Source organism: Schistocerca piceifrons, chromosome 8, assembly GCF_021461385.2.
Source record: "Schistocerca piceifrons isolate TAMUIC-IGC-003096 chromosome 8, iqSchPice1.1, whole genome shotgun sequence".
Taxonomy (NCBI): domain Eukaryota; kingdom Metazoa; phylum Arthropoda; class Insecta; order Orthoptera; family Acrididae; genus Schistocerca; species Schistocerca piceifrons.
The window spans coordinates 130,045,962-130,064,983 of record NC_060145.1 but is presented as its reverse complement, the minus strand read 5'-3'; the positions used below and the strand labels follow the sequence as shown (position 1 = coordinate 130,064,983).

Here is a 19,022-nt window from a genome sequence, read left to right as displayed (position 1 = left end):
TTAATATGGCTCTTTATTTACATGAACTGGAACCATTTACTTAACTTGAATAGAGCCCATGTTTTGTGGGACAAGCTCATCAGTAATAGTCCTCTTGCAGACCGATGTCAGTATCGGTAATCTTGCTATTACAAACTTTAATTTCATACTGCTAGTAAGTACAATTCTGGTTGAAGTAAACTAGTCCCGCTATAGTCAGTAATCTCGTGGCTATGTACTGTCGTAGCCTGTGACGAACTAAACCCTCTCTGCTAGTAAACTGACAGACGCCAAACGGGATGATTGAGTAAGTGAGTGAGTGGGGCCCTCCGGTCAGCGGCGGCGGCCTAAATACATGCTGTCGAGAGGGTGTTGGCGGCGTATTGCTTGTTGGTGTGTCTCTGGCCTCTCTTGTGATAGGTGCACTTGATCCAGCGCCTACTAATCGATCTTCGCGCTTCGTCTTTGCCGACCGGCGTGCAGGCGGCAGCTTACGCCAGCACAGGAGCCGACAGCGATGTGGAGCCATGCTGACTTCAGTGCCTTGGCCAGTTGAGTTAGGTTTTTCGGTTGACGACCTATGGTGCCAACAGCCTGATCAAGATGAGCCCACATATTCTCGATTGGGTTTAAATTGGGGGAGTCTGGTGACAAGTGGAGTACGATTAACTCATTCTGGTGCTCTTAGAACCACGAACGTACACTAAAATCTGTGTAACACGTTGCATATTTCTGCTGGTAGATGCCAACGTTCAAAGGGCGTTCATAACGTTTTCCACAGTCGTCTCTATTTTTTTTATTTTGTGCAGGAGGAGAATGAAATTTTTTGTGAACATACTTGGAACATTTAGCTATACATTGAGCCTACTCAATGTAGCCACCTTCAGCTGTGCCACATGTGAACCAACGTTCTTTCCATGAATGAGATTTTCACTCTGCAGCGGAGTGTGCGCTGATATGAAACTTCCTGGCAGATTAAAACTGTGTGCCCGACCGAGACTCGAACTCGGGACCTTTGCCTTTCGCGGGCAAGTGCTCTACCAACTGAGCTACCGAAGTACGACTCACACCCGGTCCTCACAGCTTTACTTCTGCCAGTACCTCGTCTCCTACCTTCCAAACTTTACAGAAGCTCTCCTGCGAACCCTGCAGAACTAGCACTCCTGAAAGAAAGGTAGGAGACGAGGTACTGGCAGAAGTAAAGCTGTGAGTACCGGGCGTGAGTCGTGCTTCGGTAGCTCAGTTGGTAGAGCACTTGCCCGCGAAAGGCAAAGGTCCCGAGTTCGAGTCTCGGTCGGACACATAGTTTTAATCTGCCAGGAAGTTTCGGTTCTTCCCATGATGTAAATGCACTTTGGTAAAATTCTGGGGATTGACTTTTACACCATCGCTTGACACAAGAAATAAGGTGTTTCTATCAAATGTTTTACCGCGCAGGTGGGCCGTCAGACGACCAAAGAGGTAAAAATCGGACTGAGCAAGTCCAGATTGTAGGGAGGATGAGGAACAATTTTCCAACCCATTTTTCGTGATTTTCTCCTGCGTCATAAGGGCTGTATGGGGTTTGGCATTGTCATGGTGTAGTCTGATGAGCTGACCCTGAAGCTGTGGTCTATGGGTCTTGATGGCACGTCTCAGCTTGTCCAGTGACAAACAGTAACGGTAATTTTGGATGATCTGATCAATGGTCTCCTTATTCACATCACTCACTGCCGTCGATGTTCTACCGCATCGTGGATTCTTCAGCAGAGAGAAATCACCTTCTTTAAACCTCTGCAACCACCGCTGGATACTGCTGCGATCCATTGTGTCCTACCCCTAAACAACTTCCTGTGAATCAATGTGGCAGAGTCATCGCCGGTCTTGAAGAGGTACTCCATCACCGACAGTTGTCGCAACCTGACATTTACTTCACGGTCCATTATGGCTCACCTATATAAACTTTTATACACCAACTTATAGCTAAATGTTTCAAGTATGTTCACAAAAAATGCCATTCTCCTCCTGCAAAAAATAAAAAAATTAGAAACGACTGTGCAAAACTTTTTGAACGACCTTTGTACCTCGGAAAAACAAACTTCATGTACGAGTCGACCCGGCCATCAAGAAGAGATACATGCTTGTGTTGATACATTGCGTGTTCCAAAATGACAAGGGAATGCCACTCCCATATTCCTCAGAGCGTGACACCCCCTGCTCTGGTCTGGATCCTTCCGGAGATTGTTTCAGGCTGTTTGCTTCCAGACGTTTCACACAGTACACGCCAACAGCCGTCTGTACGATGGAGCATAAAACGTGATCCACCAGAAAAGGCCACCTGTCTTCGTTCAGTGGACGTCCAGTTGCGGTAATGGAACAAATTCCAACCTTCGACGCCGATGAACAGTGGTCAGCATGAGTGCGTGAACCAGTCACCTGCTGCAGAGGCCCATACACGTCAACGTTCGCTGAACTGTCGTTGAGGAGACACTGTTGGAGCCTCTTGGTTCACCTGTGCGATCAGTTGTTCAGCACCTCTATACACCCGTACACGTCTCTCAACCCGTCGACGCCCCTGTCACACATGACCCTTGGTGTACAATACTTTCCTCGGCGCTGGATTTGCCATGTACGGCATACATTAACCACGGTGTCACACGAAACAAACTTAGCCATTTTGGAAAGGCATCTGCCCTTGGCCCGAAAACCAATAATCGTGCCCTTTTGAACGCCAGATAAGTCGCTCCGTTTCCGCATTACGACAACGACTGCACTGTTTCCGCGTCCTCCCCGCCCCGATACACGTTGTTAACCTCCACTCTGGCGCTGCCGCCTTCCGTCTGTGAGTGGTTATTGCACGCTGACGTCGAACATAGGGGGTGGTCACATTAATGTGGACCGTGTATATTGCTACACGCAGTTTTCATAGCGCAACTGAGTATTGTAAAACCATCAATAAATCATTGTAAACTGCTAGTATTTGTTGCCATAATTTTTTCCAGAGCTATTGCCTAACCCTATTTGGCACAGTGACGAATGCGTGTTGTTGCTGCATGCAAGCAGGCCACCTGACAACAGCAACCACTTCGGTAGTATGGAGTTCTCTTCCCGCTACATAAGTATGTTTGAAACCAAGTGCATGTAGTGAATACAACAGACCGCCGATTCGTTCTTCATCTTTCAGTCTTGTCTGAGTATACCGTAAATCTGCACAGCTAGCCATTATCTAATATGATGCTAAATTGTTGCTGTACTCTTCCACTATGTGAGAATCATTTGTTGAACCGCTGTTCCCCATCAAATGCAGAAAACAAATTGCGCACTACAGTCCACTTTATCAATGAACTGTGCCCTTTTGGTCTGACTACTGTAGCGGCGTACCACAGTGCTTTGGCGCGCGAAGTTAGTATGTGCCAGGGACAACAAAAAAAATTACCGTGCTTTAATTTTTCGAGATGATAACTAAAACATATCCTCGTACACTAAACAGGCACAGTTCCGTAAGGAGGCAAACAAAACGGACGGAATGCTAGATAGCATCGTCATATCTTGTCGACCTTGATTACTTTACAGTCGGAGAACTAGATTGGAGAAGGAAACTGGACGTGGATCTCGTGAAGGAAAGACACCAGTATTCTCCTGAAAGGATTTACAGGAAACACAGAGAGCCAAAATGGAGAACGTAAATTGGTGTCGTGCCTCTCTAATGCGTTGTCGAGGAAGTAACTGTCTGATGGAAGGCGCAGGGCTGCATTGTGCTGGACCGAGGCGCTACACGGTGAAGCCTGACAACAGGGGCTTCCCGCAACCGCACTCACTGTTTATACTTAAATGGAGGCCGTGTCTACCCATCATCACGGATTTCCTCCAAATTAATGGCACTTGCAAGGCTAGGACAGAAATCAAAGTGACAGAAACGGGAACTCCAGTCGGCCAAGCGTTGAAAAAAAGCATTTTCTGGTTGTATCGGATATGGAATGAACCATTTATGTTGTATCATGGTTCCCACGCAGTAGATGAGGCAAGCAGAAATTACAGAACGGTAACCCGAGTGTTGTGTAATCGAGTCCCTACGGGGAATCTTTTTTTTTTTTCTTTTAGATTTAATTTTTTATGTTATTTACACTGGAAATAAACCGAAATAAGTCTCAGTATATTGTGTTTATTCACATTTTCTTAAAAGGAATGAAAAGCCAGGCAAAGAAAAATTAGGGCTTCAAAATAAATTTCCGAGAAAGTATTGAAATTAAAGCGTCCGCGAGAATTCTGTAAATAATATTCCAAGAAAGAATTGTAATTAAAACGTACGGGACTTTGTATTTCCTTAGTTTCATTTTTGGCCATCGAGCTGCCGTCATGTCATAAAGCGTTACTGCTGTGGAATTAATTCGCTTGCTAGCTGTCGACCGAGTAAAGCGAATTTTTCAAGAATATTGTGAGAACTCAGTAAGAATGCTGCGAAAAGTATCGAGTCACCGGAAAATGTCTGGCAGTGCAAGAGAAAATACTGATGTGCCTGGAACACCGGTAGAAGCTTTATTTGCAGTGTAAAATAAAGATTGAAAAAAAAAGGCATAAGGACTCGAGTGCACAGCTCGGATCGCCGTTCTGTACTCTTTTCGCTGGGAACTGGCTGCTGCATCACGACAAAGCGTCCTGTCACAAGTCCTTGCCCACCAGGACCTTTTTGGCAAAAAACAACATGGCGTTTGTACCCCACCCACCGTACTCGCCCGATTTGGCACCTTGCGACTTCGCGCTATTCCCAAAGCTGAAACTCAAGTTGAAAGGCCGTCGGTTCGACCCTCTAAAGAGGATTCAGGAAGCTTCGCTGGCGGTGATAAACACCCTCAAAGAACAGGACTTCCAGAAAACGTTTGAGCAGTGGCAGAAGCGCTGGGACCGGCGTGTACGTGCGGATGGGAACTACTTCGAGGGTGTTCGTGACCATTAGTCCAAAAGTAAGGTTTTCAACATATGGCAGCACCAGTCCCGAAAATTTTGGATAGCACCTCGTACATCTCTGGCCACTAAAACTGCAACATCGGGAAGGATAGGAAATTACGAAATTTTACTTACTGTGCCTATACATAGTATTAGGAAGATGATAAAATTTGTAGGTGATCTGGGGGTGTGTATGATGCTCAGCCGTCGCCTCTGGTAAAAATAATGGTCCTAACCACGGGTGGGTAACTTAGCTTGGATGACGGATACGGGTACGACATTCCATGCTCTCTGTGCCAGAGTTCATAATCGCAGTCGCTGGCGAGTTGTGGCTTACCGTCCTCTCAGCATCCCATAACCAGATGTTTTCAGTTGTTGAGAGGTCAGAACGTGTTGCTCAGGGCAACAGCTGATCTCCCTCTGTGTCGAGGTGGATCAGAATAGCGCGAGCACCATGCGGTGTTGCGTTCTATTGTTGAAATACAATGTCACAGAGACATCTAGAGCACAGCATTCAGCTTTCTTCTTCTTCTTCTTCTTCTTTCCAAACGTTAAGCCTTGTCTCTGAAGCCACAGCCATTTTCTCTTCAGCACTGTTCTTCATCTACATGTACGAAGAACATCCAATCTCACTGATCATAGTTTCTACACTCCTGGAAATTGAAATAAGAACACCGTGAATTCATTGTCCCAGGAAGGGGAAACTTTATTGACACATTTCTGGGGTCAGATACATCACGTGATCACACTGACAGAACCACAGGCACATAGACACAGGCAACAGAGCATGCACAATGTCGGCACTAGTACAGTGTATATCCACCTTTCGCAGCAATGCAGGCTGCTATTCTCCCATGGAGACGATCATAGAGATGCTGGATGTAGTCCTGTGGAACGGCTTGCCATGCCATTTCCACCTGGCGCCTCAGTTGGACCAGCGTTCGTGCTGGACGTGCAGACCGCGTGAGACGACGCTTCATCCAGTCCCAAACATGCTCAATGGGGGACAGATCCGGAGATCTTGCTGACCAGGGTAGTTGACTTACACCTTCTAGAGCACGTTGGGTGGCACGGGATACATGGGGACGTGCATTGTCCTGTTGGAACAGCAAGTTCCCTTGGCGGTCTAGGAATGGTAGAACGATGGGTTCGATGACGGTTTGGATGTACCGTGCACTATTCAGTGTCCCCTCGACGATCACCAGTGGTGTACGGCCAGTGTAGGAGATCGCTCCCCACACCATGATGCCGGGTGTTGGCCCTGTGTGCCTCGGTCGTATGCAGTCCTGATTGTGGCGCTCACCTGCACGGCGCCAAACACGCATACGACCATCATTGGCACCAAGGCAGAAGCGACTCTCATCGCTGAAGACGACACGTCTCCATTCGTCCCTCCAGTCACGCCTGTCGCGACACCACTGGAGGCGGGCTGCACGATGTTGGGGCGTGAGCGGAAGACGGCCTAACGGTGTGCGGGACCGTAGCCCAGCTTCATGGAGACGGTTGCGAATGGTCCTCGCCGATACCCCAGGAGCAACAGTGTCCCTAATTTGCTGGGAAGTGGCGGTGCGGTCCCCTACGGCACTGCGTAGGATCCTACGGTCTTGGCGTGCATCCGTGCGTCGCTGCGGTCCGGTCCCAGGTCGACGGACACGTGCACCTTCCGCCGACCACTGGCGACAACATCGATGTACTGTGGAGACCTCACGCCCCACGTGTTGAGCAATTCGGCGGTACGTCCACCCGGCCTCCCGCATGCCCACTATACGCCCTCGCTCAAAGTTCGTCAACTGCACATACGGTTCACGTCCACGCTGTCGCGGCATGCTACCAGTGTTAAAGACTGCGATGGAGCTCCGTATGCCACGGCAAACCGGCTGACACTGACGGCGGCGGTGCACAAATGCTGCGCAGCTAGCGCCATTCGACGGCCAACACCGCGGTTCCTGGTGTGTCCGCTGTGCCGTGCGTGTGATCATTGCTTGTACAGCCCTCTCGCAGTGTCCGGAGCAAGTATGGTGGGTCTGACACACCGGTGTCAATGTGTTCTTTTTTCCATTTCCAGGAGTGTAAATAGGATTTGTCCCCTAGTTTTCTTCGCTACGCTCTTGCCTGAGAAAATGATTTTTAGAAGAATATACGTCTAGTTAACTGTCTTATTCTTTGCGTTGGCTGTAACTTTCAGTAGTTAATTCATCTCTCCTATTTTTTGTATAACTATCTCATTCGTTTGTCTTTCAGTCCAGCAAGTTCTTGTATGAGGGGCTGTCAAATGAAACCGAACGCCCACCATAACGGAATCATGGAATAGTTACATTCAAAAGTAATCACCTCACACGTTCAGACGTTTATCCCATTTGGAGATGATCAATTACTGCTTCGTTGAACGTGGCCGGCCGCAGACGAATCCACTACCGTACCTGCTCTTGCACTTCCTTAAACGACTGAAACTGACGTCCATACAAGTATTTCTTCAATTCACCAACGATGAGAAAATCGCACTATCAAAGATCCCGGCTGTACGAAGGATGTTGCAGTGTGTCCCAACCAAATCACTGATGACATGTGGAATAATCGGGTCTACTGCCGGATATAAGGAGTATCTTCTGTCCACCCTCCAAAATTGGGACAAAGCTAGGGAGCGTGAAGGACTACCTGGGGCTACGTAAACCAGGCATTTACAACATCCCGTGCCAGTGTTGAAAGTCATACATTGGCCAGGCAACCAGGACGGTGGTCGTCAGGTGCAAAGAACACCAGAGGCACGCCAGACTCGGACAGGCAACCAAATGTGCCATTGCGGAGCACTGTCTAGAGCTCGGTCACTCAATGGACTACAACAACACCAAACTTGTGACACAGACGCCAAGATTTTGGGACAGTGTCATAAAGGAGGCCATCGAGATCAAGGTCAGAGACAACCTAATAAACCGAGACAGCGGTTACCAGCTCAACTCGGTGTGGAGTCCGGGGCTCTGGAGCTTATCAGGGCCCAACGAAAGGAACCAAGAAACTGTTCAAGAAGTTGTGACACCGCAGGAGCAGCACCAGGCGGGCGCGGACCGCAAACGCAACTCCCGACGCGGGACGGGCCACTGACAGCCACCACGACCGCTGATGATGGACGAGCCGAGCGCGGACGACCGTCGGAGCACCAGCGAAGTGCCAACACCTCGGGAGCAGCGCCAGGCGGGCGCGGACCGCGAACGGAGCGCCTGACAAAGGACGGGCCTCAGAGAGCTGCCACAGATGGTGACTAAATAGGGCGCGGACGTCCGAGGGAGCACTGGGGAAGAGACAACACATTATAAGCAGCGCCAGGCGGGCGCCGACGGCAAAGAGAGCACCCAGCGCCCTCTGGGCATAAATACTGCACAAGATCCTCGGATACGGCAGTCTCAAGTAGCACCTGAAGAAGGCAACGAGTTACATGGCCGAAATATTGTGCCAGAGCGACACAAACATCCAGCAGTAGACCCGATTATTCCACATGTCAAGATCTCACCGGGAAAGCCTGAAGAGTTACAAATCACTGATGCTTAGCCTTCGTCCAATTTGCAGTGTGGGGACGGGCGCTATCGTGCAACACGATGATTCCGTCCGAAAGAATCCCGACAGTTCGAGGGCAAACGGCAGTACCGCTAGTGGAAACATCCAGCGTCTCCCCCACCAGAGAAGTCAAAAACAGCTCACGCAAGTTCCGTTAGCATGATGACCTCCTTCAACTTCAGTGGTACTCTGTTCGTCGAGTCCCTCGAACGTGGAACCACAATCATTGAGCAGCGCTATGGGGGAACTTTGCAAAAACTGCGGCACGCCATGAAGTCTAAAAACCCAGTAATGCTCGTTCTACGAAACAAAAGGATAAATGTCTTAAAAAGCGTGGGGATTGCTTTATATAGTCGTGGTAGTGGTAAGTTCCTATGGGACCAAACTGCTGAGGTCATTGGTCCCTAGGCTTATACACTACTTAATCTAATTTACGCTAAGGACACCACACACACCAATGCCGGAGGGAGGACTCGAAACTCCGACGGGAGAAGCCGCGCGAACCGTGTAAGGAGCTACGACCGCGCGGCAGGCAAAGATATCTGACCCAAAAATGTGTATCCGGGGTAGTGTAGAATCGAGATTCACCGCTGAATACAATGCGACGCCCTTCATCAGTTTCTCGGTCACGACATCACTCCAGACGCAGCCGTTTGTGTTGGGCTGTTGAAGCCAGCCTACGCAGTTTACGGTAATTCCCTAACCTGCCTGCTGCTAATCTCCGACCAATCGTGTGGTATGAAATGTAATGTTACAGGAAGTCTGTTATTAGTTCTGGGATGGCAGGTGCAAATGTGAAGGAGTTACGATGTTCATGGCACTCAGTACGGCAATCGGGGCCTTGACAGTGACTATGCCTGCCTTCATGTTCCAATCCTGTCCAACATCGGGCCACTGTCACAGTCACATCCGAATGCCCCACATATGTGGGTTCGACCATCTGGCTAAATGGAGACCCACAATGAGCCTCCTTTCAAACTCTGCCAGATGCTAATAACGGTGTCTCACAGTAGTATGCGGCATCTCCGTGTGTTTCAGGCTGGTCACTGAACAGCTGACACTAGCCATACCGCTTATAGACTCTACGAGAACTGGTAACAACTCTAAACACAAACAATGCTAATTCATTTAGGTGACCGTTCTATCACAGAGAATTGTAACACTAATCATTATGAGTACCTACCGATGACGTTTGTGTGTACACACTGACATGCGGCCATGTGTTCTGAGTGCTTCACTTTCTTGTAGAGCAATGTATTTGTTTCCGATCAGGCCGACGTGTAGTGCATTCACACTGCGCGCCGCGCCGAGCCGGGACGGCGAAATGGGGGAAAATCCACTTCTCCGATTTTCATGTTCTAAAAATTCTTAGCGGTATATAAGACTGCACCACATCGTTTTATGAACTCATTTTTTCCTTAAAAGCGTTACTTACGTCGTGAAAAAAGAAAAAGTCTACTTTTCGTTTCGCATGATTTCTTAGTTTCGTAACGCTTCCCAACCGATTTTGAAGAAAGTATGCGGCTAAAAAATCTGATTTTTGTACACGTGCTAGTGTAACATCTTAGCTTCGTATTGAATGATTTATCTTTTCATATTTCTTAACAGTCATTGTGAAATGATGCTATTTGTCAACGTTGTGCACTTGATTTACAAATCTTGTAGTGAAAAAGTTATGTAGCGGGTAGCTTACTGTTAGATCCGTTTTAGACCATACGTTGTTGCGAATGAAATGTAGCTAAAAGTACCAAAAAGTTTTTGAAATGATAATGACACTGATATCTGTCTCTGGTCACAAGTAATGAGAGATATTCAGTGGCGTCAGTGCCGCGTTCGCAAGCCACGGAGTTCGAGCGGTTACAGCTTGGTTTAATGTAGTCATATAATGCAGGACAGAAAAAAACTAATTACCAGTGATCAGTGGTGTAAAACTAATCACAAAAACAAACTGGAGATTTGTGATATGTTTACTGCAGAAACTGAAGCGCAATTCTGTAGTCTCGTTGTCTACTTTGACAGAAAAAATAATGGAGAGTTAATGAAACTACTGTACATCGACATAGATGTGCGTTTCATTGTTCTTCATTGTTTTTTTTTTCTTCCTTGGCGGGCTGCGCCGCACTGTCAAGGTAATCCCCACTCTTTGGCTAAATGGATGTCAGCTGCCGGAGACCTAATAAATAAATTTTAAAAAATCCCCACCCTTCGACAGCTGACAAGCAAGTCAGTAGAAAACGCAGCTGCAGCCAACAGCTGCTCGCCTTTAGCTAGTCTGTGCTGTCGTGTAGAACAATGTCTTCACTCTTTTATTTGTATTGTTTTGAATATGCTGTAACTCGTCGAGTTTTAAAGTACAGAAGAACTAGGAGGTTATGGATTCATCCCATAAATAGCGACAGACATTTAGGAGAGTTTTTTTCTTTACATGAAGAACTTAAAAACTATCCTGAAAAATTTTATTCATATTACAGAATGAATCATAATACATTTTGGTATGTGCTGCAGAACATTCAAGACATAATTTCGAAACAGGACACAAATTTGAATGTAAATACGGTAGATTAAATAAATGAAATAAAAGTAATTTCTCATGTATCATTATAATAAACGTAATTTTTCCTCACTGATTGTGAAATGTGAGGTAACATCTTAAAATATAAGACGCGTGCAGTCACACTTGTGATGAAAGCAGAAGGGAGACGTGTGATGCGTGTACTGCAGGAGCAGTAGTGCTGCGCCACAGGCTCGCGCCTGCGGTCGGCTCGCGCCGGCAATATTAAACATTCGAGATGTCGCCGGCTCGGCTCCGGGAGGCGTACGCCGTGTCGGCGCGGCCCGGCCGCCAGTGTGAACACCGCAATTCAAAACCATGTGTTTGATATCAAAGCGGGCGGCGGCCCGGCCAGGCTCGGCTCGGCCCGGCCGGCAGTGTGAACGCAGCCTAAGGGGAGTCATAAGGATTTAGTTATCACTTCGAAAGGATAGAACTACGCAATACTGTCCGCTGCGCTGGTACTGTAACAAAGCAAATTATTGAGAGTCCTTCCGCCTTGCAATGAAGTAAGCGATCATAAAATGCGTCGTGTCGTGTAGCCGGAAGGAGAGCAGTTTCTTTTCTTTTCTTTTACTTTCAGAGGCATAAAATCTTACCTAAATCGCTTAATAACTTTCCTAGTATTACAAAACTGAGCTAGGAATTGTGGTGTGTTCACTTGTAGTACCACTGGAAACTGTAAAAAAACTTCAGTTCATAGAATTAATTTTTTTGACTTTTCTTTGCTTTCGTTACAAAAACTAAAAATGGCTCTGAGCACTATGGGACTTAACTTCTGAGGTCATCAGTCCCCTAGAACTTAGAACTACTTAAACCTAACTAACCTAAGGACATCACACACATCCACGCCCGAGGCAGGATTCGAAGCTGCGACCGTAGCGGTCGCGCGGTTCCAGACTGTAGCGCCTAGAACCGCTCGGCCACTTCGGCCGGCCGTTACAAAAACTGCTGACCTAATAATAACCACTTCCATTAGTTATTGTATAACTACGTGTTGCCGTGTAAATATTGTATAGAGAATGAGAGAGTGTACGGAAGACAGACGTAAAGTGTAGCTGTTTCATTTTAATAAAACTATGTAAAATGTGTGTATGGGAAAGTTGTTATGCACTCATGAATCATGTGACGTATGTCCAAGTGTGCATGCTTTTGTATAAAAGCAGCCGGCAGAGGGCTTTGGACTTAATTCAATTAGAGATTAATTTACAGTGATTTTGTTTTCTTTAAATTAAATTTGGTTTCGGAAATACAAAGTTTCTTCTACAAAATGCCTTCTGTGATTCTGTTGGGTTACTTAGGAAATACTGCCACTATAAGAGTGCTCGAGTTTTTATGATTGGCTGCATAAATCATCAATCAATAGGGATTAAGGGCTTTGCGTAGGGCTTTGTGCTACAGTTCTGTGTCTGTTAAGAGTCGCTTTGCAACCGTATTTGTTCAGATGCATTCTGTCGCTTCTTTTATCGTAATTGTGAAACGATTACAGTTCTGGAACATTTTAGTGAAGATCTGAGAACTTCGAGTAACTTAGTTTAAAAGTTTTTTGCGTGAGAACTTTCTTAGCATACTTCAACCTCCGCGTGGCGTGTTCCGTGAACATCTCGGAACGATTGAGCGAGCACTTCTTTTTAAAAAGACCGCTCAACGAATTAGTGCACTAGCTCCCGAATAACTATGGGTCAGTGGACTGTACAGAACGTGAAAATCATTCTGTTCGGACTGGTAGACTTCTGGCTGCTTCTACGTGAAACTTTGTAGTAAAAACAGTAACTAACTTGCACAAGTAATAGTTTGGCAGTAAATATGAATCTCATAGCCTTTACAAATTGTTTTGGAGGCAATAAAGCATACCTAACTGAACTTTAAATCTTTTCGTAAAAATTACTTTGTTTCCCGAGTGCACGATTTTTTTACGAACTTACAGATTCTGCCTCCAAGCTCGAGTTATGCGGTCTTTGTTTGGTACGTATTTAGACGGCATTTCTTCAACGCTGCTATTCATTGGCTGAGTGCCTATCTACAAATATAGAGTGAAAGGGACGGATAGCAAGAAGCTTACCGAAGTAGGTCGACGGTAATGTCACATAAGGATGAGAAGTTGTGACCCACCCCACCACAATACACGTTATAGTCTCTATCCTTCAGTACCGTATCAGGCGACAACAGGAAAGAAAAGAGCGCAACTAGACGATGAAGCGAGGTATCGAGCGAGAATTCGTTTTCTGTATTTGACGTGGAGCAACGTTGCAGCAATCCATTCTGAGTTGGCGAAAGTGTACGGTAACAGTAAACAGTCATATGGCACAGCGGTTAGGTAGCGCGGACGCTTCCAGTCGAACAAGTCTGAATGATGAAGAATGAAGTGGCAGACTCTCTGTAAACAGCCGGGAATTGCAAGGGAAATGGACGCCCCGGTGCTCGAAGAACGGCGTATCACGATCGAGACGACGGCGGACAAAGTGAAAATCAGTGATGGATCAGTTATCATCATCTTGCGCGATGTTTTGGAAATGAGAAAGGACGCCTTCCGCTGTGTTGCGCGACTATTCAAACCTAGCCAAAAAGTCCGCTGAACGAGGAAGCAGTGAGGACGCTGCAGCTGTGGCATGCCAATCCAGATCATTTGTTTAGCCGGCTACTAACCATGGACGAGTGCCGTGTTTGGTACTATTAACCCGAGACAAAGAGAAGAATATAGGGATTCACCGCCGACAAAAAAGATGAAGACCCATCCATCAATAGCCAAAGTGAAGCTGCATTTTTTGGGAGTGCCGTGTGGGGAAGCCAACGGATTATGTACGTAAGGTTGAAAATGTCACAGAAGCATCCTACAAAGATATCTTGAAGAGGGTGCGGGAGTCAGTCAACATAAACCATCGTGTGAAGTAGTACGGGGCACGTTTCCGGTACGTAGCAATGCCCCAGCTCGTCTTCCACAGGAGACAGTCACACATGCTGCTTCTTTGGTCTAGTACATTTTACCTCTCTTCCGCAACACCCCATAAGGCACGCAGCACATCTTCTTCCTTCCCCAGACGAGTAAGTCATTGCGTGACACCTGTTTCCAGCCGGCCGAAGTGGCCGTGCGGTTAAAGGCGCTGCAGTCTGGAACCGCAAGACCGCTACGGTCGCAGGTTCGAATCCTGCCTCGGGCATGGATGTTTGTGATGTCCTTAGGTTAGTTAGGTTTAACTAGTTCTAAGTTCTAGGGGACTAATGACCTCAGCAGTTGAGTCCCATGGTGCTCAGAGCCATTTGAACCTGTTTCCAGAAAGATGAGGACTTCATTTTCGAGGTGCAGCGTTTCCTGAAGAGACAAAACGCAGACTTTCGCAACCAATGTCTGCAACAAGTGATCCATCTTTAGGAAAAGTATGTAACACCGAAGGAAGAATATGTAGAGAAGTACCAATACCACCATCAAGTTTTAAGACAACAATTCGTTTATTATTATTATTATTATTATTGTTTCCGAGGTGCTAATTAAAACTTTATGACCACTGCTGCCAGCTGCAGCGGAGCGTTACGCGGAATCAGCGACGAGAGAAAACGTGTACCGCACAGGGATTCGAATCTAGGATCCTCTGCATAATATGCAGGTGCTGTAACTACTGCGGCATCCGGGACACAGCGTTATCGCAACTGTGCTGACTGTATCGGCACGCCCCACGGGCGATTCACATTCCTACCGAGCGCCTCCTATACGCAGTCCCTGTTCATTGAATCCATGATCGCTACTCTGAGATTCCCACAGGAGACTGAACGTAGTTTTGCATCCGTCAGCTAGGCGTGTCAATTATATTAATGCGTGGCATCTGTTCTTTCGGACATGTCCGAAGAGTCCGAAGGTGCATAGTGTCTGTTATTTTAAACGCATTCATATAGTTGATACGCCTAGCTGGCGGATGCACAAAAACCTCCTGTGGGAATCTCATAGTAGCGAACATATAGTCAATGGACAGTGACTGCAGACAGATGGCGCTCGGTTGGAGTGTGAATCGGCCATGAGGCGTGTCGAGATAGTTGCGATAACACTGCGTCTCGGATGCTGCAATTGTTAACGCACCTAAATTGTAAGCGGAACATCCCGTCTTCGAATGCTATTCCGGTACACAATTTCCCTCGTGGTCGCTGATTCCGCGTAAGGTGCCGCTGCCGCTACAGCAGTGATCCCCTTCAATTTACATACACACGTCAGATGTAAGTTTTGCATCGCCTCGGTTCAGAGTGTTCCGGAATCTGTGCAGAAAATTGGAACAGAGGTCAACATAGGCATCATTTCCGCCCTTTTTACTGCTCATGGAAACCACATATTGCATGTTGTACCATCATACAGCGAGACCTTCAAAGGTTTTGGTCCAGATTGCTGTACACACCGGAACCTCTAATATCCAGTAGCGCGTTCTCTTGCATTGATGCATGCCTGTATTCGTCGCGGCATACAATTCACAAGTTCATCAAGGCACTGTTGGTCCAGGTTGTCCCACTCCTCAATGGCGATTCGGCGTAGATGCCTCACAGTGGTTGGTGGGTCACGTCGTCCATAAACAGCCCTTTTCAATCTACCCTAGGCATGTTCGATAGGGTGCATGTCTGCAGAACATGCTGGCCGCGCTAGTCGAGCGATGTAGTTATCCTTAAGGAAGTCACTCACAAGATGTGCACGAAGGGGACGCGAATTGTTGTCAATGAAGACGAATGCCTCGCCGATATGCTGCCGATATTGTTGCACTATCGGTCAGAGTATGGCATTCAAGTATTGAACGGCCGTTACGGCGCCTTCCATGACTTCCAGCGGTGTATGAGGCCCCACATGCCACCCCAAAACAGCACGGAACCTCCACTTTGGTGCACTCGCTGGACAGTGTGTCTAAGGCGTTCAGCCTGACCATGTTGCTTCCAAACACATCTCCGACGATTGTCTGGTTGAAGGCATATGCGACACTCATCGGTGAAGAGAACATCATGCCAATCCTGAGCGGTCCATTCGGCATGTTGTTGGGCCCATCTGTACTGCGTCTCCGACGATTGTCTGGTTGAAGGCATATGCGACACTCATCGGTGAAGAGAACATGATGCCATTCCTGAGCGGTCCATTCGGCACGTTGTTGGGCCCATCTGTACCGCGCTTCATGGTGTCGTGCAAAGATGGATCTCGCCATGGACGTCGGGAGCGAAGTTGCGCATTATGCAGCCTATTGCGCACAGTTTGAGTCGTAGCACGACGTCCCGTGGCTGCACGAAAAGCATTATTCAACATGCTGGCGTTGCTGTCAGGGTTCCTCCGAGCCATAATCCGTAGGTAGCGGTCATCCACTGCAATAGCGGCCCTTGGGCGGTTTGAGCGAGGCATGTCATCTGCAGTTCCTGTCTCTCTGTATCTCCTCCATGTCCGAACAACATCGCTTTGGTTCATTCCGAGACGTCTGGACACTTCCCTTGTTGACAGCCCTTCCTGGCACAATGTAGCAATGCGGACGCTATCGAACCACGGTATTGACCGTCTAGCCTTGGTTGAACTACAGACAACAAGAGCCGTGTACCTCCTTCCAGTTGGGATGACTGGAACTGATCGGCTGTCGGACCAACTCCGTCTAATAGGCGATGCTCGTGCGTGGTTGTTTACATCTTTGTGCGGGTTTAATGACATCTCTGAACAGTTAAAGGGACTGTGTCTGTAATACAATATCCACATTCAACATCTGTCTCTAGGAGTTCTGGGAACCGGGGTGATGCAAAACTTTTTTTCATGTGTGTTAAACATAATGCATGTGAATAGAGGGAAGAAATCAAGATCTGACACTGGAAAAAGGAATGTGAACGATTGCACCTACTTGAGAGTACAAATATGCATGAGTAAAAACTACAAAGACTGTAAACAAGATAAGGAACGTAATTCAAAAAATGTTCAAATATGTATGAATTCCTAAGGCACCAAATTGCTGAAGTCACCGGTCCCTAGACTTAAACTAACTTATGCTAATAGCAACACACACACACACACACACACACACACACACACACACACACACACACAGACACACACACGCACGCACGCACACACCCATGCCCGAGGGAGGACTCGAACCTCCGGCGCAATCCCTGACATGGCGCCTCATACCACGCGGCCCCTCCGCGCCGCGCGTAATTCAAGAATACAATCGAGAAAGTTCACTTTTAGAACATGGGATCAACAGATTAGAAACGAAAGAAAAGAAGAAGCGTTTAAAACAATTATTAGAAGCATTGTGATTTATGGGTATGGCAATTACGGAGGAATGTAGCGGAAAATGTAATCATTTACTTAAAACATCATTACACCAATATTTATAAATGTACAAATCTACAATTTTGCATGTGTAAACTAAAAGATCTGTATTTTAACGCAAAAATATAATAAAATGTGCAGGATTAATATTTTGCCAGAAATTTGAGTTTTTGTTTTTTATTGTCATTTTTATAAAAAGCCATAACTCAAATTCTACTCATGCAATTAATCTCAAAATTTTATTGTAGTGTCCTGAGAAGGTTATAAGACCACTGAACTACAGTTATTAATTTATAGTACAAATTGTATCATTAACAGAGATTTTAATTTTGCACATCCAAAATTAAATTTTTTTCTACATACAATCATCTAAAAATCAAAATGTAATTGCAGGACTTCGTATTTTTTAGTTCCATGGAGATAGCAACACATTGAGAACTGTTCCTATAAATTTCATAGCATTAGCGCTTATATGTTTTGAGAAAAGACTTCTAATAACGTAAAAAATGTAAAACAGAGAAAATGAGGCTTAAAGATTTTCTTCTCATACTTCTACATGTGATAAGCTTACCTCAATTTTAAAATCTTCCATACTGATACTCCTCATCCTCCAGGTTTCTCTTCTCTCCTCCTCGAATCTGCCTGGCCTCTATTTTCAGGTAAGACACTGATCTGTTACCTTTCTTGACCGTGCTCTCGTCGATGGTATTATATGTTTTTGTTGTAAACACACCAGGATCTAGACCAACCCACATCAGCACTTCATTTCCGCCATTACTTCCGTTATTATAACATAAAATTGCATCCTAGACACCTATTTTGAGTACTTCAAGTCCACAGAATGTCCTTTTTGAGAAGCCAATCCAGATTAAATTATTGAGGCTTTCATTTGCATTTTTGTCTTTCTGTGAAGACACTTCCTCAACAAATTAAGGTTTGCAAGAAACCTTAATGTGGGCTTAACTGCATTCATAACAAGTTCTGGTAATGAGTGTTTATGGGAATACTTCTCATTTCCGTTGTTGAACTTACACCAATCGTCTTTCGGACACAGATTGTGGACTGGTGTTTGGTCAGTGGATAGTTTGCGGAAAAAAATTGCCCACCCAGCACGCCTCATTGCCTCTAAATTATGTGTGTTTTTCCTGATAGCTCTCCCATAAAATAACTGAAGAGAATCAGTTTTTTTTCAGAGCTGACCTGCCTTTTCCTCGTAGTGGTTTTCCATCCTCAATTACTTCACCTTTTTTCTCTTTCAGCAAGCGACGAAGCCTATCACCAAGCCTCTTTTGGATGTGGCCAACACTTTCCAACTTTTCTGTTGTTGTATTGTACGGATTTTTATCTGCTACTGCTTTGAATGAAGAGGAGTCCCCATCATCAAGATATTTAGTGTATCTAACACCATACTGGTCCTCAGATCTGGAGAATCACAACTGCACCAGGCTCCATGCCCCCACTTGAGCCACTATAATTTTCTTGCCACAGTTTCTCACTGTCTTCATTGTTGGACATCTTCCTTGTTGCACACTGATAGCAGTATTTAGACATAATTTCTACATCTAAAACTTTACCTTAGTCAATGCCAACAACAGATTCAACACTATACAGAGATGTGTGACGCCTTTTCATCCAGGTCCCATCTACAGACACACACAGGTCAGTAACATTTGTATGAGACTCACTGTCGTGAATATCTACCCCAGGATCTATTTCTTTTTGGTTCATTTCCACCAGTTCCCTCTACTG

The 19,022-nt window shown here is 46.2% G+C and overlaps 1 non-coding gene across 1 annotated transcript; it reads left to right on the top strand.

The window, feature by feature from the left end:
* The first annotated feature begins 1,207 nt into the window (after nt 1-1,207).
* On the top strand, nt 1,208-1,282 carry Trnas-cga. Its single transcript has one exon. It is a non-coding gene; the product is annotated as a tRNA-Ser (tRNA).
* The last annotated feature ends 17,740 nt before the right edge of the window (nt 1,283-19,022 follow it).